The 24108-nt window shown below is 37.9% G+C and overlaps 1 protein-coding gene and 1 long non-coding RNA gene across 6 annotated transcripts in view; one reads left to right on the top strand and one right to left on the bottom strand.

The window, feature by feature from the left end:
* Positions 1 to 24108, bottom strand: part of LOC122627166 (neurogenic protein mastermind-like) — a 153106-nt gene that overhangs the window by 10425 nt on the left and 118573 nt on the right. The window lies entirely within an intron of this gene.
* Positions 19722 to 22279, top strand: LOC122627171. The gene is made up of 3 exons (XR_006326801.1): positions 19722 to 20016; positions 21035 to 21285; positions 21987 to 22279. It is a non-coding gene; the product is annotated as an uncharacterized LOC122627171 (long non-coding RNA).

Here is a 24108-nt window from a genome sequence, read left to right as displayed (position 1 = left end):
TCTTATTATTGCGCGCCGTTGCACACGCGATATCCTTTACGTCGCGCATGGTTCACGGTCTAGGATAGAAGATCGGATCGCGAACTTTCGATCGAACCTTGCCGGTTCCTTCTCTCCTCCCTTCTCCCTTCGTTTCCAGACATCCAGCATCGCCACGGGCGGCCAAGAATTTAGTTTCTGAAAAAAAACGTCGGACAAGTGGCGACTATTGTCCTGTCTCGTTCGCTCGTATCGTAGGCAATGATACGAAATGGCTACCGTTCCCCTCTATTTCATTCGTTTGTAGAGAGAGGAAAGGGGAGAAGTTCGGGGATGTGCTTGAACTGCTTTAAGAAACGAACAGAGATAGAGAGAAGGAGAGAGAGAGAGAGAGAGAGAGAGAGAGAGAAGACGAAGGAAAAACACAAGCCACACTCCGAGCTTCGTGTCCTGCGGATGACCTTTACCCTGGCTGATCGAACCGTCGTAATCTAGTGCGAGTTTCTATCCTGTGTGTCTTAGTCCGAGCCTGCGATAAAATATGCCAAGAAAATAGCAGTGAAAGCGGTATAATCGAAAGCGTGAGGATTTATTTTTACACTTGATTAGATTGGAATAAGTCCAAAATTATTTCCTATCCCATGCCTTTGGCAAGATGAGAAAGACACGTTTTAACGTTTATAAATCGTTACTTTCTCTTTACTAAACAGCACCTTTTCTATTTTGTGTTATTGGTTATTTCATAGTACGAGTTTAAGAACTAGTACATACTTCGTAATCTCTATTGTATTTACTGCTTCCTTCTATTAAAGCATGATTCATACCGATAAGCTATGCGTCAGTGAGTCGTGATCAACGTTACGAACTTTATCGTTCTTCTCTAATTCTATCCCTACGCAATTATTAAGTCTTTTATCCCTTAAAAATAATACTATCTTTTTCGTATCACGTGATTATTTTGAATATCAAATTTTACACACACACACACACACACACACACACATATCATAAGGTTGTCAAAAGACGTAAGAGGAGTCCGAAATAATGTTTATTCATTCATTTTTAATGAATCATGATCGGAAAAAATCGTATCCATTTGTAAAATAAATCAGAAGCATTGAATAATAGGAGCGTGCGACATTCCTCATTGACCTCGAACCACTTATCGGTTGTCTCCGCTACTCCTTTGTTCGGGCACGCATAGTATGGAGATCGACGAGGTGGTACCGCAGTGGTGCGACTTTATTATAGCAAACGACTTATGGTTACAGCGGTTGCTAAAGTGTCACAAGGTCTCGTACGAACGCATCGAGGACTTCGTATAATATATCTAAGCTACGAGTGTCAATCACGAATATCTTCGAAGATAGACGGTCTATTTCGTTTAGTATTATTGAAGAATTTATTTAAGTCATTGAGTATCAATTTTTAATTGAATCTACCATCTAATAACAGTTAACAATTACTACACATACAAAATATTTTTCCACGATCATTTTAAAATCTACAAATGATACTTTTCAAATTTCGCAACTACGTAATTACAAGATTATTCGTTCGCGGATGTATAATATAATTGGAAAAGGAAAAACAAATCATAAGAAAGAATATTTACGTTACTTTCAATTGGTTTTTCTTTTTCCTCGAATTCTACGCCATATGATAACAATAATTTCGTCGAAGCGATTCGGCGAATTTTATTGAATAAGTAAACTAATTGAAGGACGAACGTTTCTAAACGGCTCTATTCTTATTTATATTTCTTGTGTCTTTCTCCCTCTCTCCCTCTCTTTCTCTCCCTCGTTTGTTATTGAATATTTCTATGACTTTCGGAAGAGCAATAACACGAGCATTCCAATACGCAAAGCGAACGAGACCTGTCACCATTTTCACGAAGATCTTCATTACGGTAATTAGAGAGCTCCACAACCTCGCGAGCTGACCTCCCGTTTCGACCACTCTCTCGAATTCTCTCCAGCGCGCACAGTTATTCGTATTATTCCTATTCTGAAAATAGTGTTGGTAGGCGATGTTCCATCATTGGAATACATATATACACGTACACAAGTGCAGTGAAGAAGAAAAGGGAATTACATACACAGATCCAGCCTAATATGTGATTATATACGAGTACGTAATATGTGAGTAGCTATATAGTCAGATTTTCTTATGTAAGTCCTATACGCTTGTATACGTATATACATATATAGATACACATACACACATACACACATACACACACATACATCTTGTAAAGTAATGCTGCAAGCGTACGACAAGGTAATGTGTACGCGCATGCGACTTACGTTCAGTCATGAAAATTTTGCGCATGTGTACTAGAATGATACGTATACAGGGTGGATAGCATTGTAAAGTGAACATAAGCGACACTCGCGTATGCGAGCGGCTACGCGACGTATGTACGTTCATATATAAGTTCGTATTTAATCGATACGTTTTCAAAAAATGATTCAACAAATGTTCTATATATATGATCTTTAAATAGATATCTACGTCTCGTTAATAAGAAGATATTTTGTAATAATTTTATTCTTTTCAAAAGTAAGAAGATAAATTAATCTTAACAATAATATTCTAATTATGTATTCACGAGTCTCGAATAATGCGAATACAAATTTTACACATACGAATGCGAGCACACACGTATACACTGTACTTTCATAGAGAGCTAGAGAAGTGTTAGTAACAGAAGGGTCGACGTACATGGCGCGCGTGCGGTTTACACGTTTACCGAGGCAAGAGCCCTCCGGAAGGGCATATAGTTACAACTGTGTAGGAGAAACCTACTCGTCCGGTCACGCATAATTAGCCTAAATCACGCTGCCGTCTAGCCGGGAACTCCGTTGTGTCGCGACATCTGCGGAGCACGTGTCTCGTTAGTTCGCCCTTATATGGATTAGTTGCAAGCTTTTTGGCAAAATCTACCGCTTTCGATGCAGTATATCACGAGAAAGACGAGGAAGAAGGTGTAAATATGTAATTTCTAATCGGACCGAACGACCGCAACAACAAAAACAACAACAACAACAAATACAACGATAACAATACTTTATCAATTTTACAATAGAAAGTTTCAGAAAAACCAATCTAAAATATCTATGAGTCATTTCTTATTTATTCGGAATATTTTGTCTTTTTATTGAATTACAAGTAATACCGAATTAATTGGTAATAATTAATTCATTGTATTCATCGTTAAAGTATACAAGCAAAATAGAGGACATTAAATTCATCATACAAGGCTCGTAAATAGATTCTATCGAAATCTATCGATTGGGTACAACGTTAATGCCTAATAAATTCTTACTGCAGAGTACATGTACGCGATACGAGAGATCAATATGTTGAACGTAATTACTATCTTTGTTACTATAGAACACTAGGTGGGTCTTGCGTATATCGGCTGATCGATCCGCTGGTAGAAACACTTTCATGAAATTTCCACCTTGTAATACGCTCTTCGAAGGAATTTAAATACATCTACGAAATCTCTTACTTTAATTAATCCACTTGTTTTCCTATCATTTTCGCGTTCAATTTTACATTAAATTAAAGAATTTAAATATGGGTTACATTTATCCTTTCGTTAAAGAAAATCGAGTATAAAGTAATGATTGAACAATTATAATTTTAAGTATTAAAATATATTTATAATTAAGGAATAAGTAATAAAGATAATCTTACTATTTTCTTATTAGATCGATTAATATCGATCATCAATAATCGAGTACATTTCACGTTTCGTCGAGTTTATCGTTCGATAAACGCAAATAGTACTTGCGTATATACATACATACCAACGGCAGGATGGAATAACGGGGAACAAAATGGAACCGATTTCCAAAGGGGGAACGCTCTCGAAGTCGAAGCTATGGCGCAGTAAAGCAGAGATGGAAGCAAAGCTAATGTAAGTATAAATCCCTCGTTATTAGCATATTGCCGAGGAGAGTCCGAGTGAGGCCACCGTCGTCGTCGTTGTCGTCGTCGTCGTCGTCGTTCGTCGTCGTTCGTCGTCGTCGTCGTCGTCGTCGTCGTCGTCGTCGTCAACGACGCATACTCGGTCGCACGATATCTTGCTGTTTGAACGGCTACGTGTTTGCTAGGCACGCCGCGTACAGGCGTGGAATCGCATTGTAGCTAATATCACGATGTGGTAATCGCTAATCATAGCGCTTCTACTGGAGGTGCTCATTCCCAAGCGGGATCCGATCGAAACGGAAATCACATTAACTTCGATGAGAAAAGCTTCGTATTCGTTAAAAGGCACTATATCAACGAGAAGGAATTAAGTGGACGATATTTGTTGCTGAATTTCTTTTCTATCAACCAATCAAGCAACCAACTTACCTACCTACCTACCTACCTACCTACCTACCTACCTATCTATCTATTTATCTACCTACATGTACAATCGTTCATTTAAAATGTAAAATGTTTCACAGGAGGATGGTTAAATACTAAACGAGTTTACATCGTTAATCAAACGGGGCTGTATGATTTATTATATTCGATGCCAGGCTCTTTCAAGTTTATGTTTTTAATTTGAATATTTCCAAGACACTTGAAAATACGTTGGAAATATTCGTACGGTGTTAATAAAGAAAAATTGTAGAATATAAAAAAAAAAAAAGAAAAAATTACACGTTTCAGTTAGTTATATAGTCGGATGAAAAGTTTTTTCTTTCTTTTTTTTTTTTTTTTTTTTTTTTTTAAGGAAAATAGGGAAGTGAGACGAGGTCGAAGAGAATCGGGCGGAAACTCCTGAGCTTCTAAATGCGTCTTGTAATCCAGTACTGTATAATCTTGTGAAATCGTGTGCAATAACGCGGTAGCAAGAGCATTATTACCAACGAGGAGAAGAACGTAAAAGTAATGAAAAATGAGCGGTGTAGAACGGGTAGAAGTTAAGAGGGTAGAATGTTGAAGAATGCGAAGCGTTAAGTCGAATAACTCGAAGACTAAAGCTGGTAGATTTCGAATTAGTCGAATATAATCAGTTTCGAACGAACATGTACGTGCGAAAAATTTGAAAAGCTTTTTCTCTCTCTCTCTCTCTCTTTCTCTCTTTTCTTCCGATTAAAATCATTAAATCGATAACGGAGTTCGAATAAAATTTGTATACGATTGACAATTGGTTTTATTAACGAACCGTTTCGTTCGCATTGCATTTTATTCGTTTGACTTTAAGATAGCGAACATTCTTCCTACTTTCTTGCTTCATCGGAGAAGAAAGCTAAAGATATCTGAATAAAACATCGTTGTACGTATTTGTTCTTTAAGAAAATCGGATTGCTAGATCGAGACGAAGTAGTATTGATAAAATCGTTAACGATATCGTATAAAAGAAAGCATTTCGTGAGAACACAAAAGATGACTCGGATTAATCGGAACATCTTGAAAACACGAAATCGATGATCGACAACATAGAAAGAGATCTTGACGAAAGGCAGAACTATAAATAATCATGGGCAAGACTTTCTAGAAGAGAGTTCGCGTCGGAGAACCACTGATCCACTTTGCAGGGTGCAACGCTCCGAGGTTCGCGAGTACTATTGCATCGCAAGAGGAATGGCATCCCAACGGTAACCTTCGAATGGACACCTCGTGACGGAATACGCAACGGTGGAGAGATAAATTCAGGCGTCTCGCGAAATATATTTGATCGTAAGTTTGAATGAGAATAATTTTCCATTGAATAGGATTCGATCGATGAAACGGGTCAAAAATAACACATGAGATATTTGTACGAATGGATTTAATAAAGAAGAAAAAATTCTATGTCGAATTAATTATTTGTACTTATCGAGTCGATTACTTATTGAAATAATTACAATTGTTTTGATGGAGTAATGTTCTCGTAGAGAAATGAATAGATAGGAATAGGAAAGGAAAGGAAAATTTGAAGAGTGAGATCACAGAGGCAAATCAGGACGAATTTTCGCGGTCACTGACCTATCCCCACCCTAGAGCGTGTTGATTGCGCGTACCGAGTAGATTCATCGACTGTACTATCATCGGCAGAATAACGAGTAGCCATCTGCACCACCACTACTACCACTACCATCACCACTATCACCCTCCAACAGTCACCACCACCTACCGCAACTTGCAGAGAATCAACGACGATTTCTAGCATCTATATCTGTTTATATACTTTCAGCGATTTGTTACTTGTTAATTTACAAACAAAACTATTTCTACATTTTCCTTTTTGTTTACTTATTTTTTTTATTATATCTGAATTATTATTTATATTAATAACGTCGATCGTGTGAAGCAAGAAATTTCACTTTTATAACGTAATATAAGCGTTTCGATCAAAAAGCATAACGTCCCAATAATTCAATGACGATTAACAGACGCAGATTCGTGTTTAATTTCTAGCGAGAGTTCGTGATTCGAAGCGTAAGAATTGTCGATGTTCACGGAAATTCATGCAAGTGTTAAATGCAAATGTAAAATGGCAGATTGCCCGATGTTGCGTTGCCACGTCGTAAGTCACGTTACGAGATATTGCCGACATACACGGCGTTTATGCGTTTGTCTACGAAATACGTTTATGGTAGTTAATATAACGCGCTCATCATTATGCTCGTCTCGTTGTACATATATCATGCGCTATTTTTCTCACTTTGAAATTTTATATTCTTATCATTTATGAGTGGAGTCATGGAATAATATATATATATATATGTATATATACACACACACTTGTTACGTACAAAGCAAAACGATCGATCAAATTTGTTCGAAATTAAAAACATCGATCGAGAATCACGAAGAAGCCAGATAAAGATAGGTCATTGTCCCTGCTTTTGGAACACGTTGTTCACGTTCGGAGATATTCGTTGGACGACGGTCGAGAGTAACTATACTCGAGTCTTGGTAGCAGACGAATAATCCGGTTGAAAAGTTAGAGCCGTAGAACAATGGCGCGCTTCGTGTCGTCACTGGTACTCGGTAATTTCTCCCTGCAGGGAAATGAAAACGGGAGGAGTCATGAGAGAGAGAAAACGATGGTATAATCTCGTCTCATGTTACTTTACCTCCATACATCTACTTAAACTCATTTTCTTGAATGTTAATGACCCACTGTAATTTCTTGCCTGTTCGATGATCTTTTAGCAAGTGGACCACATTCCACTGTTCAACTATAATTCCGGTAACATGACGGATTTATTCATGCGTCATAATTTCAAACTGAAATCTTTCTTGGTGATCTCCTGAAAACTCGTTTTCACCTCGGATGGTTGTTTCGAGAGGACAGTAAAATTCTGGGGAACAAATGGTCATAACATCTTACCAAGGTAAGCGATAAGAACAACGACCAGAGAAGAAAGTTACATGTTATGACTGTGGAGCCCTTATGAAGTGAAATTTTGCGAGCAGTGAATCTGACAGAAATTGGTGTTGAAAACTATCAAAATCTAGATGTTGAATCTTCTTGCTGTTTTATTAAACCAATTAACGTTTATTCTTGACAAGATTAATTTTCATTTTTTTGTTTCTATCATTTCTGTAAAAGGAAGATACGAAAAAATTAAAGAAAGATATATATTTTATATAAAAGAATTAACAAAATATATATATATATATATATATATATAAAACTACAAATTGATAAAATGCATGAGCTAGATGTATAGATGCTTATAATGATATCATACTTAAGAGTTTCTCGCACAAAAATTCAAGACGAGCATGCGACCACAAATACAAGTCGAGACGTGCCATCGTTACGCCTTTATACCGAGTGGTTTTCTCTTCTTAACGCTTACTACGACATCGCGAGGTCACGTACGCAATGTCCGTACACTTTATACCGGTAAGCATAATTCTTCGCAAGAGTCGTCTAATTTTTATTCCATCTTTTACGTCCAACGACTGATCCTAAGAATGCTTCATACATGACATTTATTTATCCGAGCTATTATTATCTTGAAAATTCTCATGTTGGTTAAACAAGAATGAAAAAGAAAAAAAAAAAGAACGGGAGAAAAGGAACGAGAAAGAAATAAAAAAGAAATTAGAAAAATATAAATTAATAAAATATTTACAAATAAGGTGATATGTTCGAATTTATTCAAAATAAATTTATATTTAAAAAAATTATTATTTAAAAAAATTTGAAATTGTCTCACGATTGAATTGTGCGAAGTTGCTTCGCGTTTGGGTTTATTTTAGCATGATGATTTTAGCTTTGTTGCGTGCAATAGCAAATTCCGTAATAATAAATTATTTCTTGTTATTTATTAAGGAAAGAGGATTTATAATATTTTGTTTTATTTAACATTGAAAGAATATTTAATATGTTTAAAAATTCATTTTATATTTCATATTTATAGTAAACATTTTGTAATTATTTTATATCGATTGTTTTCTATCTTTCTCTTTCTCTGTATTTATTTTATTAATTTAATATATCTTTGATGTATTTTACCCTTTTTTTTTATCTTTTCTAAATAGCCCGTTGCATAATTATACGCACACATTTATATTTGTATTAAAGGAATAATTATTATTATTTTTAAATGACAGATGGTATATAATCCAGCCATCATTGTTTAATGCTACATCACAGAGCGTCGTTCTTTCACATTCCAGTCACTTTCGTTCTTTATTTTTATGTTCGACTCAAAGCGAAGTCTCATAGCTCTCTCTCTTATTCTGGAATGAGAGGGTGAAAGCTTCGTATAGTGGTATAGACAAATACAGACAATCCAGTAGTGCAACCAAGTCTATTGTCGGACTAACGATGGTCTCTTCCAAATAGAAACGGTAAAATCGATCGGTTGAAATACGCAGTTAAATCGAAAACCAATGCGTACGATAATTAGAATTTATTTTAAATGGTCGAACTTTGTAATAGAATGTTCTTTTAAATATCACGTAAAATCTAAAAAAGATAATGTATCGACTTATTCGTTATCATTTTTTATATCGAAGATAGCTCGATTGAATCAAGTACGAAATTAAAAATGTCACCGTGTTTTAAGAGATAAATATATATACTTTAAGAGAGATATTACATACAATATATATATATATATATATATATATATATATATATAATATATGCAAGTATAAATCAATGATGGAAAGAGGATTGCAACAACCTAAATGATGGTTAATCGTGAAAGTCCGATATGTTCACATAAAGTGCAAAAAAATCTAATGAAGAAAAAAAAATATATATATATATATATATTCGTTTTCAATAAAAAAAGGAGAAGGAGAAAAAGAAAGAAAGAAAAAACATAAAACAAGAAATCATGTCCCAATTAAAATATATAAAAAAAAAAGGAAAAAGGAGAAAAAGAAAAAGAAAAAAAAGCCGGAAAAAGAATTAACGCGAAAATTTATCAAAGACTTCCAACGATTGCGAATATCCGTTTCATTTGTACGGATTGTCAACGTGGTTGGTATGAGAGTTAACACGCGTTTAATGATTCGTCGAAAGAACCATGGAAGAAAGTCGCGAGGCGTAAAGGTCGAGTTACATCGTGAAAGGAAAACGCTTGAATACGGTTTAACCCGAGGAGAAACAAGGGATGGGAAGAAGAGAAGGTAGAATAGAATGAGTATGGGAAGGGAGGGGATGGAGACAGAGCGAGAGAGAGAGAGAGAGAGAAAGACAGAGAGAGACAGAGAGAGAGAGAGAAAGACAGAGAGAGACAGAGAGAGAGAGAGAGAGAGAGAGAGAGAGAGAGAGAGAGAGAGAGAGAGCTGCCTACGTAACATATACGAGAAGCACTCACGGGGGTGATAGGCGTAATATTCTCGTGCGAGAGAGTGGACCGGAGAATCGAGCCGCAGAGAGAGAGAGAGAGAGAGAGAGAGAAAGAGAGAGGAAGCAGTGTGGAGGAGAGGGGCTTCCTGGTCGATATTAACCGTGAGACACCCGCCCACCACCCACACACATACTCGCATAGGTAGATGCCACGCAGAGGGAGAAAGAGAGATAGAGATACAGAGAGACAGAGAGAGAGGGTGTGAGAGAGAGGGAGAGAAGAGAGATGGGCGCGTGCGGTTGTACGCGCTTGCCCTCGCACGCGGTGGCCGATGTACAGATATCGCGTAACTCGATGATTAGCAGCGACGACAAACCACCCTCTCCAGCAGCACTTCCACCACTACTGCCTACGTTGCCGGAGAAGTCTCTCTCTCTCTTTCTCTCTCATTCTCTCTCTCTCTCTCTCTCTCTCTTCGTATTCCACTCCGGCATACCACCCCCACTCCGAGTAGAGCGGCTGCACACGCTCTCGTGTGCCAAAAGGGTGCGCCGTTCGACGCCTTTGACCCACGGACACGCGCGCTCTCGTGTCGCGCAAGATCGATCGATCGCAACGCGGAGGCGATGACTGCGCACGGACCATCCGAACTTCTCGTTATCGCGCATTCTTTCGAATTTAAGATTACGATGTAGCATTCTTTATCACGATTTATATCGGTTTCGACGTAATGAATAAGAAATAAGATTATTTATTCTGTTTTTTCTCTCTCTTTCCTTTTCCTTTCTTTTCTCTTCTCTCCTTTTCTTTTTTGTTTTTATTTTTCTCTTTTTGTTCATTCCTCTTTTCCTTTTTCCGTTTTAAATATTTGTGAAGTACCAACGTAAATTTACGTTGGACCTTAAGCTTGTCCTACTTAAACTAGGAACGTACATGTAAATTTTGAATTTTGCGCGCAAGTAGTTTACGTACGGTTCTTATTTTAGTTGTTTATCCTCTATCTCTATTTTTATTTGGATCTGTAAATTTTCGAGAAAAATGTAAATACCCAAGCCCGGCACAAAAGTTTATTATGTTACATTCTTAGAAACGAAGAAATTAACAAACACGAGGACGATGAAAAAGAACCACTTTGATTATATTTGCTGTTCATAAAGAGTTTCGTACGGTAGCAACGAATTCGAATAGAGAACAATTATCAATTTAACGTAGGAAGATCGATCGCAAAGAGATCGCTCTCTAGACATAGAGTTTAATCGGAGAGCTTTGAAACGATATTGCTAGAGCCGAATCGAATTTCGCGTACGCTCAAACAGAACAGTTGGAGTGGGATTGATAACCGTCGACACCTTGTTGGTTCGCAAGGTAATAGTTTCTAGATGAATATCGTATTGATTTAACCATTTATTGCTTTAAACGAAATGTACGAACGATATCTAAATCGTCTAAGATTCGTTTCAATCGATAAAATTATCGGAGGGAGATGGCGTACTTCTAAATATCCGTTGAAAGACAGTGAATGAAATCGTATTAAATTTAATAGTAAAAAGCTAGTACAGTTGCATACAAAATCTTGGTACCTTCATTTACTCGTGTCCGTTCAATATCCTCTCTGTCCAACTTATATGTTTCCTCTCTCTCTCTCTCTCTCTCTCTTTTTCTCTCTCCTTCATTCTCTTCTCGTCGTTCCTCTTGTGGCACCCCTCGGTATCTCGTTTCCCGTTGGTAGGTCTACTCTCACGTTCGACGAGAGTTTATACGAGAATGAATGGTTGCACCGTCACTGATCGATATAGTTAACTAGACAGTATTCGTGAAGCTAGTTGCAGAAGGGCACAGTCGTGCTGACAAGCGAATATACTTATTGGTTTATTTTACGCACGCATATAGTCTCATAGATTCTCTCTCTCTCTCTCTCTCTCTTGTTCCATTAATATTTTTGAATATTCATTGAATCTTGTTATAGTTCGTAGAAATTTTCATTGAAAATGTTGACCCATTAATCCTTTCTCCGCTCATACGACGTCGTTTTATACTTACGACCTAGTTTTATTTATTTATTTATTTTTTTATTTTTTTTGTAGAAAAGAAAAACGTAATAATTACTCGACCGATAAAAATTAATTGTAACTCTTAAATTTGATTAATACTTAAGAACTGAATCCAAGAGTATCGAATTGATCGAAACACTTTTATCTTAACGAGAATGTTTGAAGGAACGTATTAGATAATAAAACGGTAATAAATATAATCTATACGCATAACGTTCGCTTTGGTCGTTACTCTGTAAAAATGCATTCTCGTACATACAGGGTAGTTGCTACCGATTGTCGATCGTATTGCCGGAACACGTCGAGTGACGCGTTTGCTTCAAAGAACCGTCGCGCGTTGTCGACGGTTTATCATGGTGCCTGAACACTTGTACGCTCGACTCGACTCGACTCTACTCGACTCGACTCGACTCGACTCGACTCGACTCGACTCGACTCGACTCGATTCGACTCAACCCGACTCGACTGAATTCGACTCGACTCAACCCGACTCAACTCGATTCGGCTCGACTCGACTCGACTCGGCTCGGCTCGACTCGGCTCGGCTCGGCGCCCTTTAAAAATGTCACTAAAATTCCTTTCTATCCTGTTATTGTTCGATTCGAAAAGCTGCGAAACCAGTCTTTCATTATCTTTATATACGACAACATTGGTAAACCTATTTTTTTATCGTCCCCGTAAAACTTCTATTAATCCATAGAATACTTTTCCCCTGAGCGTGACACGAAACGTAATTTCTATGAATCTTGTTTGTTTCCATAAACTTTTTCCATTCATATGGTCGAATAAATCATTTTATCTCCATAAGTCGTATATAATATTTATTAACTTCTCTGTATATATAAATACAATGAAACGATAGATCATTCCATTAGTTATTTTAATAGAATTATACAAAACAGACATTTAATTATGGTATTTTCGATAGGAGAACGATCATCCTATATATAGAAAACGTTGCGATAACGTTCATCGTTATCGAAAGGTCGATCGATATGCTAGCAGAGAGAGAGAGAGAGAGAGAAAGAGAGAGAGAGGGGGAGAGAAAGAGAAAGAGAGAGAAAGGGAGAGAGAGAGGAGGAGAAACTCTAATCGGAGTGAGAAAGATAGAACGACGGAGAAAGAGAGTCGGATATGCTACCGACGTGGTAGTGGAACAAGAGGGAGACTAAGCTACGCGAAAAGAATTTAGCCGTGGTTTATGCGACGGAGGCAACCCTTTGAAAAATTCTTTCGGGGTAGCTTGGAGAAAACGGGCAAGAGAAAAAGTACGAGAGGAGAGAGAGAGAGAGAGAGAGAGAGAGAGAGAGAGAGAGAGAGAGAGAGGAGGGAGGAGAGAGAGAGAGAGAGAGACGAAGAGTGGCTACTGGCTGCGGCTCCCCGATATCGATTTTCGATAGCGGCATTTAGTGCTCTGTATATTCTGTCTGCCTCCCATACGTGTCTGATACGGGGACGTATACGTATCCGTGATAGGTATGGCGCTGTGATACGCGCCGAGAAGAGGGTTGGAGGGACAGGAGTACGAAAGCGAAGAGAGAGAGAGGGTGATGGAGAGGGAAATGGAGAGGGAGGAGAGAGAGAGAGAGAGAGAGCTCTGAGCTGCAAATTGCACTCGAGCTACCTACAAGGTGTCACAAAGGGAACCAGCCGAAAAACCGACGAACCGGAATGTCTCGCCACATTGACGGACTTTTTCGAAATCGTTTTTACATTTCGCCCTGTTTCAGATCCTAAAAGAGTTTCGATAAACAAGCCGTTCAGCAAAAATTTGTATATTTCAACTTTCTGTCGAATTATAGATATCTAGTATATGGTATTGAACAAGTATGATGAAGATAAAATAGAAGGGAATAAATCAAATGATCGTTATCGAAAGATTATTCGATTGCGAACTGGCAAGTGACACCACTAACGTTTTGATTTCATCCCCCTGTTAATCGTTACCACGATCATCCCTTTATCCCTTTAGGTTAGTAATTAGCATCTCGGAGGGCAACGCGGTTAAAGGGGTAAAATAGCAAACACTGATTGATACATCGTTTGAACTCTCCTCTCCATTCCCTTGTAAATCCGTTCCATTTGTACGTACATCGAACATCAATGCGTTTAGAATCGTAGAGTTAGTGAATGGACGGTATTAGAAGAGTACACGTCTCGTAAGAGCGTTCCTTGATGATCTCCAAACTCTCGTGAGTGATAGACAAATTCGATTAGGGTGAAAGTAATTTTTTTTTTTTACGGGAAGTATATGTTTCATCATAAAACAAAGCAAAAGATTAAACAGAAAAAAAAAAGAAAATGAAAGGTAATATAAAAAGTATTTTCCTCGTTTGAAAAGATTCAAAATATCCACCCTTGTGCATATGTTTTATAAAATTCAAAAGATAAGTCTTCGATGAACGAGTGAATGAACGAACGAACGAACGAACGAACGAAGAAAAAAACGACTCTGCCTTCTAGAACTTTCAATACCAGAGAAAAAAGTCTAGATCGATCAGCAAAGGTAGAAGAGGGTAATAGTGGATGGCCGTGCAAGCTAGATTCTTGCTAGGTCGTATCGGATGAAATTCGAGAAGGAGGAATCGAGGAGTATTCTCCGTGGAAGCTCGGAAACGTTGATCCAGCTTATAGGAGTTGAGCGTGTCGATAAGTACGTATATTTTGAGCTCTAATGTCGATGATTCGGGTCTATGCAATGTATTCGATGTAATTAGGCGTCATGCAATAACAGAGACATATTTCTACATTTTTTGTTAATCAAATTCTCTTTTGGATTCTACGCGATGAATTTTTCCGAACGCTGACGTATTATTCAATTTTCTCTTCTCTCTCTCTCTCTCTCTCTCTCTCTCTCTCTCTCTCTCTCTCTCTCTCTCTCCTCTCCGTCTTCTCTCGGTCTTTTTTTCTAACGTGCTTGCGCGTGTATTAATTATTACCAGCGGTCGCCTCTGTTTACACCCTCGTTGCGCTATTTTTACATAACCCATCTCCACCCCCACCACCTGTCTCGTCTCACAAGCAAAGAGAAGAAGAAGATGGTGGAGAGTGAGGTAAAGGAAAGGAAGGAGGGTGGTAGAGGGTGAAAGCCCCTAAGGCATAGCACGCTGCTTGTTTTCTAAGCACTAACCCAAGCAGCCACGATTCTAGAAGCTGCCAGAGCCTCCGCCTTCTTTTCGAGAAGCTCACGATTATGAGTACGAAACCATCGACCTACTCCTCTCTCTCTCTCTCTCTCTCTCTCTCTCTCTCTCTCTCTCTCTCTCTCTTTCTCTTCCTTCTTTATCTTTACCTAGCCTGATCCTGTCACCCTCTCTTTTTCCTCCCTACGTTCTACGATACGGTATTTCGATGCGACGAACGAGCTTGGCCTACTTTCAAAACCACCCTATGGAACAATAACACCGATCAAGATCGATTTCCAGAGAGGTCTTCGTACTACGTGATACGCCTAAAATTCTTGAGCATTCCTTTCATTTTACGTTGGAAACGATTCGAACGATATAAAAAGAGAGATAGACAAAAAGTGGAAGAACATCCTCGGAGATAAAGGTGAAGAGAGGGCGTAGACGGGTACATTGAGTGCAGTCGGTAATCAATGCCGCCCATCAATTAATAAAACCATCCTTCGTCGAGCCGATTCGCGAAACAATACACTGGAGAGCGATCAATCCCTGAAACTGCTTTCGCTTAAGACTCGACGTCTGGCACGGGCACTGGATCGAAGACAAAAGGTCGGATAAAGCATAATTCCAAAAGCAATACCACGATTAATTATATCTGGGGTGGTACCGACTATACGTTAAATTAATGATCGTTTTTAAGAAATAATGAAATTAATAAGGTGAGCTTGTGACACCGGCATTTGCAGAAATTATAAGAAATTAATAACTTTTCTTTTCTCGTTTCAATAATAACTAAGAATCTGTTTTTCTAAGAACGATACAAACGACCGAACTGGGACCTTTTCACTGTAGTTTTTATTAACGATAATTGGAATGATTAATTAAGAGTACAGACATAATGATTGTTGACTCTTTCGGATTTCGATTCACATATGCGTTGATAGCCGATTTTTCACGAAAAGAAAGAAATAAAAAGCGAAAACAAAAGAGGAAACAAAAAAAAAAAGCAAACAGAAGAATTCATCAGAAAAAATGGATCACGTTTCCGATCCAAAGGATCACAGCCAAAGATCAAATCGTACGGGGCATTTAATTTCATTCCAATCTAATTTTAGTCAACGAAGCGACGGTACTGTTTGCTAAACGAAGTCGGACAAACACTCGTTTTCATCTTTCACTGTTAAATCGCCAAGAGCTTTCGTTCTATCCGTTCGTTTCTACTACTACTACACTATTACTACTACTATTACTACCACTACTACTGCTGCTGCTGCTGCTGCTGCTGCTGCTGCTGCTGTTGCTGCCACTACTACTACCACTACTACTATTGCTACCACGACTATTGTAGGCTGATGCCGTCGCCGTGACGGCTGTACGGTAACGATCGTCGACATTAAGGATGGAGGACGGAATAAACCTATGTGTGTATATGTATGTACCTGTGTGTGAGAGAGGAAGAGAGAGAGAGAAAGAGTGGGTAGAAGGGAAGGAGGAAAAGAGGGAAACGAAAGTAACGGAAAGTGAGAAAGAGAGAAGGGGAAAGAGCGTGGCTCGGTACATAGGCGTGTCTGCCTGAGACCTCCTCGACGAGGGAATGTTAATTAATTAGCGTTGAGGCATCGATCACGCCGTTACTTTGTACCGCACTGCGTTGTCTACGTCGACGCTGCCTTCTACCGGTGCTTTCCAATATGACGAGGTTGCTCGAGTGGTGTACAGTTAACCGTAGCAAATACCTGTAGTTATACACCGGGTGTCTACTTTCCTCCAGGAACAACACTTAAGCTTGGAGAATCTCGTTGACCACGTTCAAAGTGTACCCGTGTAGTTTTGCTCTCTTTACAGAAATACCATTGGGATTATTTGCGGGTATATTATACGATACCATAACGAAATTTTCAGATTGGATTTTATTGCAACAAATTTGTATCGATCCAAACGCATAGATAATTCTTTTTCTTTGTCCTTCAATTTTGTTATAATCTATATCGACGATAATTCTGTAGACACGATAACGTCCAAGTATCGTTTCGATAATAGGAGATTGAGAAACGGACGATGTAGAATATGAGTAGAGTCTTCTCTTCCTCAAGAGACCTCATCATTGCGCTATCGGAGCGAACGAGTACCAATCCTCCAGAAAGTCAATATCTTCGTCCAAGATCTGATCTCTCAAGTAACTAAGTTTATCATCTCGTTGAGTTTCTAATCTTCCTGTCCGATCGATAGGAATCTTAAATTCATCTATTTCCTTTTCTTTTTTTTTTGTTTCTCAATCGATGACGCGTCGAAAATAAATGTTTATTTTTCGAAATAATTTTTTATAATATTTAAACTCGACGTGAGAATTTGTACGATATGAAAAATATTAATAATAAAAAATTGAAGAAGGGAATGAAAATCGTATCTATAAATTATTGATTCCATTAGCTTTCCATGAAGCACGTATTTGGTAAGAAGCATTAGAGTAACATCGATATACGTCGAAGTTAAGTACATCGGAAGTACTTCCTCGATGAAACACATTATCCTCGCGTAACGGGAAGATCGTGTTATCCGGAACGTTGAGAGGAACGACGATGGTCACGACGAGTCACCTTTGACCTAGATTAGAAACATCGCTTTGTCGGAGGGAGAGCAACGAGTTGGGTATATGAAGGAGAGCGATATTCTGAATTATGCGAACGGAGTTGCTTATTAACGAGACTCGAGCATCGAGTTCACCTTCTAATTGATGAGACGTTACGTGCTTAAAAAGAGCTGGAATATATTCTTTCCGTAACATATTATTTTTCTAGTTCGAAGATACTCGACGATATTCTATATTTATTCGAAAGTAATTTTTTTCTAAGTTCATCAATTCCGTAAAAGTATCGAATTTATCTACCCTAATACATCGAACGATATATAAATTTTTCGTACAGAGAGAACGAGTTTATAATGGAAATTAATTCGTAAGAGAAAGGGACAATAAAAATTCAATAATCTCGATTTATTGGCTAGACGTAATCATAAAGATTGTATTGCTGAGCTATCTTGTACCATTATATTAAATTAAATTCAAAAAGTTTTCGATAATCGCACGAAATGTACAGGGGATGTACGAATAAGATGTCGATTTTCGATAAGAATTCTTATTGTTTGTACGAAGAAGAAAATTCGTAAAATCGTATTTCCAACGAAACGATTTAGATCTGGCTTATCCTAGAGGAAGCATCGATTTCATAAATAAATGTTTATTTAAGGAGGAAAGTGGGAAGTAATACAAAACGGACGAGGATTCGGGGGATGGAAACGAAGGAAGTTAAGGTGGTGTTGGTGGTTGGTAGAAGTGACTTAAACGTGGCTGCTCGTGCTGCTAAGCTATAGCGAAGAGTGGAGAATCGTGCATTCTCGGAGATACGACTAGCGTGAGAGAGATAGAGAGACAGAGGGAGGATGCGCCAGAGTGGAAGAGTAAAGAATTATACTACGTGCTCGGGGTGCCAAGTTCTGGGGTTGGTTTATGGAACAATCGTGGAGAAGTGGGCCTCGTTAGAAGCCACCGCGTTCGAGGCTATATCCGTTGCTGGTTTTAAGGTAACTTTGGAGAAACCTGTTAATGGTTACAGCTTTTCTGATATACCCGCTACTGCTCGACCGCCTTTCGAGATTCTTCAAGAATACGATATCTCGTTAAGAATTTCTGTTTTCTTCAAATCCCGTGATAGAGCTTTTCTCGACTTAAAGTATGCACTTAGCAAATTATAATATAATTGAGAAACTTTTCTGATCCCTCGTGTATCTATCTATATACATATATTATATTGGAACATCCACGTATTTCGCTAAGAATTAAGTAATTCTGGTAAAATTCATTTTCTTTTAAAGAAATTATTATCGAAAATTCGTGTCGAACGTGCAGAAGAATATCTATTTTTTTTAATTTTCTTTTCCTTTCCTTTTTATTTTTCTTATTTTCCTCGGACAATCGTTGTTTCAACGCGAGCAATACGCAAAACTAAAATACAAAGGCTTCTTCTTATTTCATTAAATTTTTGTATTATAATGAATATGATATTAATATAAAGGTACGAAATGAAAAGTCACGTGTAGAATAATATGCAGACAAGACATTAAATTTCACTGCAACTAATAACGACATTTAAGCCGCTTTATTTTAAACTGCTCTCTGTTAAAAGCTTCTTGTAGTATCCGACGTCGCATGAGGACATTTTTTCTTATTGAATATTGTTTTTCACCTGTTTTGTACCGTGTCGTACAACTTTTATAAAATTTCAAGTTACACGGTTTAAAAAGTTCTACGACGATTGTTACTCTTTGAAAAATATTATTTTGTTTGTAATTGTTGTTGTTGTCGTTGTTGTTATTGTTGGATAGATGACTTGTTAATGATTGACGTATTAAAATTAATTTATTCATAATTAAAAGCGCATGTAAATTAAATGTAAATTAAATTTCCGTAGGAAACGAAGCAGAAATTTTCGTTACATCCCTCCTCTCTATGGATTGAAATGACGTATTTTTTTTTAATAATATAATTTCTAACAATTCTACGAGAGATAAACGTACAGCGAATAAAATCAAAACAATCCTCCAAGAATCATTGTATCTAATTGAACTTGAATTTTATATTAAGAAACGAGCGGATATAGTAAATATAAACAAATCCTGTACACACATACGTATAGATCTCGTATCACCTTCGATGACTTTTTCTTATGTCTACGTGATCTTCTGTAATAACAACGAAGGTGGTTTCTTAGAGATTAGTAAGGAAGAATATTTCGAGCAGATAGGTCGTAAGATATTTTAATTAAACTTCTAGAAATAAATCGTCCGCGATATATTTCGGGGTGGATAGTGCGTGAATGACGACGTTGGCGAGTTTTACGTGGAAGTTTGTGCGAGAAGAGTACGTAAACCGTCGTTGAATGCATGCACTCTAAAGAAAGAAAGAGAGAGAGAGAGAGAGAGAGAGAGAGAGAGAAGGAGAGAGTGCTGCCCGTTCGAAGTACTTCGTTCTTGCAGCTACCCCGGTATTTTAGTAGTTCGCCGAAACGAAGAGCTATTTTCACCTCAAGATCGCACACGCCGCACGATAGCTTGGTAATATAATGTGCTTCGACTTAGTCGAGCATCGGCTCGTATCGTAAATCCGATGGACCACTTAATCCTCTTGTTTCTTTCTATAGAATATATGTCGTTCTAAAATACAGATATTGTAGCACGGTAATATCGTGAGACTTCGAATTACTAGCAGATTTTTACATCGAAAGCAAATACGACGAGAGACTTTCTTCTCGAAGAAGCTGTATCAACTTTTTTTTTTTACATTCTCTGTTAGTCGTGTCAAAATGTAATGCACGTGTTTTAGAAGTAGACGAAAGGAAAATATTTGAACGTTTGCCAAACAAAACTACTTCAGTAGAATGATGTACACCGAACGATTACAACGAACATGGCATTCAAAATTTGAAGCAACGTATTGAGATAATTTCAGAGTAATGACTTTGAAATATAACGAAATATTTTCGAGTAACATATTTTTCTTTCTGAAAAAAGAAATTACGATATGATAATATTTAAATAATATCATGTTCCTTTTTGAACTTTTACTTTTGTATATCTAGCAATCGAATAAACATGATAGTCGAAGCAAACAATTTGTGGCTGGGTAGTCACTTCTCTGTTTCTTTCTCTTTGAGAACTTTCTAAAAACTAAAACTTTTCCGGTCTCGGAAAGTTCAAGTTTTATCAATTGGAAAACTATCCAAGCCGTTTTTTTTTTTTTTCATGGTTTCGGATCATTGACACGACTACGATCGGAAAGAGATTTTATATGACTCAAATTAGATTTCGATTCCCTGTCAAAAAGATATATGAAAAACGATTAACTATTAAATTAATTAATTTAGATCTTATTTACACACACAAACAGACATGTATTTTTTTCTTTCTTTTCACATATTATGAAACGTAATATTCGCATTAAAATTTTATCAATAACAGATGAATACGAGATCCCTATCTTAAATCACATAGTGCATTAAAAGAGATAATATGTTGCGTGCGTTTTTCAGAAAAACTCGAATATTTCATATTTTTGCATCAGAGTAAATGTCAGTTGCAGAGAAGCACGGTTTACGGATATTGCAATATGAAGAGAGAATGAGGTCGACCACTCGGTGAAATAGGTTAGAGAAGATGGATACCGACTGACTACAGCATCCATGATCCATGTCGGTTCGACCAAGTTAGTTCTTTTCATTGCGAAACAAGTTTTATGAGAGCACACGACTCGAGATAAAGAGTACATAATACGAACGGAAGACTACGTAATTCGTTGCTCTGAAAAATATAGCGGTCTTCAATGAGGTAAGTTCGAGATACAGATATTACGAAAAAGAAGAAAAACAGAAATGAATTTTTTTTTTTTAATATCAACTCGAAAATCGACATGAGCTCATCTAATCCACTTTGTAAATGAGTCAATCGGAGAAATATGATCAATGAAAACTGTCAGGCACGACTACTCGTCAATGGCCGAGCATATAATAAGTGTCGAGAATAAAATCCGACTATGGAAATTAAAAATAGCCGAGAAAAATACGCGTTACCGTATTATTGATTTAATATCTTTATTACTATAGTATTGTATATTTATCTTAAGGGTGGACGAACTGAAAAAGCTCCAGTTCCAGTCAAGAACAAAGAGTTATATAGTTCGAGTTGGAATTGAAGTTGTAGTTTGAATTGAAGTTACAGTTGGAGCTGAAGTTGAACTTGTAGCTGAAGTTGTAGTCGAAGTTAGGGTAAGAGTTGGAGGTAGAATTGAAGTTAGGGTAGAGAAAACGTGCAGAGCTTCGTACAAACGTAATTGAAAATTCTATTTCTGTAAAAAGTTATTGTTAGGCAACGTTTTTCTCGATGATGATTGCATAAGAAATTCCCTGCGATCATGCGTAACAAAGAAGCAATCGATAGAAAAGAATTCTTGCAAAGGGGAAATTGTTCGAAAAGACATTCGAAAAAAAAAAGAAAAGGAAAAAAAAAAAGAAAAAAAAATTCTTGTACAGTGTGCACGAAGAAGAAGGGTTGAAGAGAGGGGATGTGCTTCGTCCTCGTTCAGTGATCGTAACACGAGGATGGTAGAGGAGTTTCACGATGGCGAGGACCGCAATGCAGCGATGTCGGCATTTTAATTGAAAGCGTCACCGTACGAAACGAGGAGCGTGATTCTCCTATCTTTCGGGATCTCTGATATCAGTTCACCCGCGAAACATTTCGATCGGAACGTTTAATAAGGCAATGCGATTAAATCAAAAAAAGAAAAAAGAGAGAGAAGAAAAGGATAAAAGAAAAAGAAAAATTAGATCGTAGTAGGGTCGTCGACTAATCGAAATAAAGTCACCCGATGGAATTATTTCGTTCGTTTCTACCAAAATTAGAGAACAGTATTGGAATTCCGTTTTAAAAAAATCTTCGAAGAGGGCGATGACTCGAAATCGGTGAAAAGGTTTGCCGTCGGTAAGAATGGCGTCCGCAGGCGCGCGAAATATTTACGAGCGTTGGAAGAAGAAAAAGAAAGAGAAAGAAGAAAAAAAAGAAGAAGAAGAAGAAGAAGAAGAAGGAGGAGAAGGAGGAGAAGAAAAACGTGGAGAAGAGGTAAGCTCGCGAGCGCGGAAATTTCAGCTCCGCGTGGTGAAAGAGGAGGAGGAAAGAATAAAAAAAGAGGGAGCGAGCGTACGTGGGGCGGTCGATTAGAGAGGGGCTCTGACGGTGCTGGCGGTCTACCGAACTCGTTTAAAATACATCTGGGAGACGGTACTTTCAGGAAGGAATGACTCTACTCTCAGGATAGAATGGCTCTCGGTATATGACTGCGAGATGAGCGAGGAAGCGAAATAGAGTGCGACGAGAAGGGAGGAGTACGAAAGGGTACGAGAAGCGTGGGCGTTTGCGAGAAGGAACGCGAAGGAGAGGTGGATGAACGGCTAGATAGAGATAGATAGATAAAGGAGAGAAAGAGAGAGATAGAGAGAGAAGAGGAGAGGAAGAGAGAGAACGAGAGAGAGAGAGAGAGAGAGAGGGAGGAAGGGAGAGGGACCGGATGTAAAGGGAGACGCATTGTTTACAGTAATGAAGGCGTAAATAAGTGATGAGCCGAGCGGCGCATCGATCTCACTGCGGGCTCCGACTTCTACTTGGTACGGCACTGCGCTCACCGAGTATCCTCCTACTCTCTCACTCTCTCTCTCTCTCTTTCTCCCTCTCTCTTTCTCCCACCCTTCATCTTTCTCTCTCACATCGACGTTCCAACGGTCTATGGAGCGGAGGGTGAAGTAGTCTCTCTTACCCGGCTGCTTTCGGATTAATAATCATTTTCCTAGCGTCGCTCAGAGTAATGTCGCCGCGTGTATCTTCCCTCGAGATTTAAATGCCTTTGGATATCCATCCGCGTGAGATTTCAACGAATGTATGTTCTCTTTCTTTCTTTCTTTCTTTCTTTCTTTCTTTCTTTCTTTCTTTCTCGCTTTCTCGGTTGTAACTTTAGCGAAAAAGCCTCGACGAGAGATGATTCGAGTTGAAAATATCTCATGTTCGACGCTTAAAGAAAATTTGTAGATTTGAGTTATTTTAGGAAAGTGAAGATCCACAGGAATCCGTTTGAATTTAGTAGTAAAGATGGATTGAAATTAGTCGAACAGGAAAAAAGCTACGACTTGGATCGATCATTGTAAATCTTCCTTCCAAATGGTTCCGTCGTTATGTTCGATCAATAAATTTTCGGACTTGTTATTCGTTTTCATTTTATTTCCGACGCATTGATATATTATTTTTTTAAGAAGACGCAACGATGGATATCTCGTTTTTAGCGAGGCTTCCATTTTTGTTCGAAAAAAAAGAGAAAAAACATGCGATAAATCGACCAAGGAAATCTACTTTAAAAGACTACCGACGCGATTTAAATGATCATTGCGGATGAATTTAAAATCCGTATTCTCAGCTTTCAAATCGTCTAACTAAGGGTAATGCGTCGAAGCGTTCGATGTTTTGCCAGGAGGATAAAACTAAAAAATTTTTTATACGTTATTCAAATAATTGACCTGAACTTTTTGAAGGTAGTTGAAAGCAAAAAATGAAAAACTCCGAGTTCATACAAAACTCAGATGATAGGCTTGTATATTCCATAAAAAT

This window comes from Vespula pensylvanica, chromosome 2 (genome assembly GCF_014466175.1).
Source record: "Vespula pensylvanica isolate Volc-1 chromosome 2, ASM1446617v1, whole genome shotgun sequence".
Taxonomy (NCBI): domain Eukaryota; kingdom Metazoa; phylum Arthropoda; class Insecta; order Hymenoptera; family Vespidae; genus Vespula; species Vespula pensylvanica.
The sequence above is the reverse complement of the archived record's forward strand: the minus strand, read 5'-3'. Positions and strand labels throughout refer to the sequence as shown.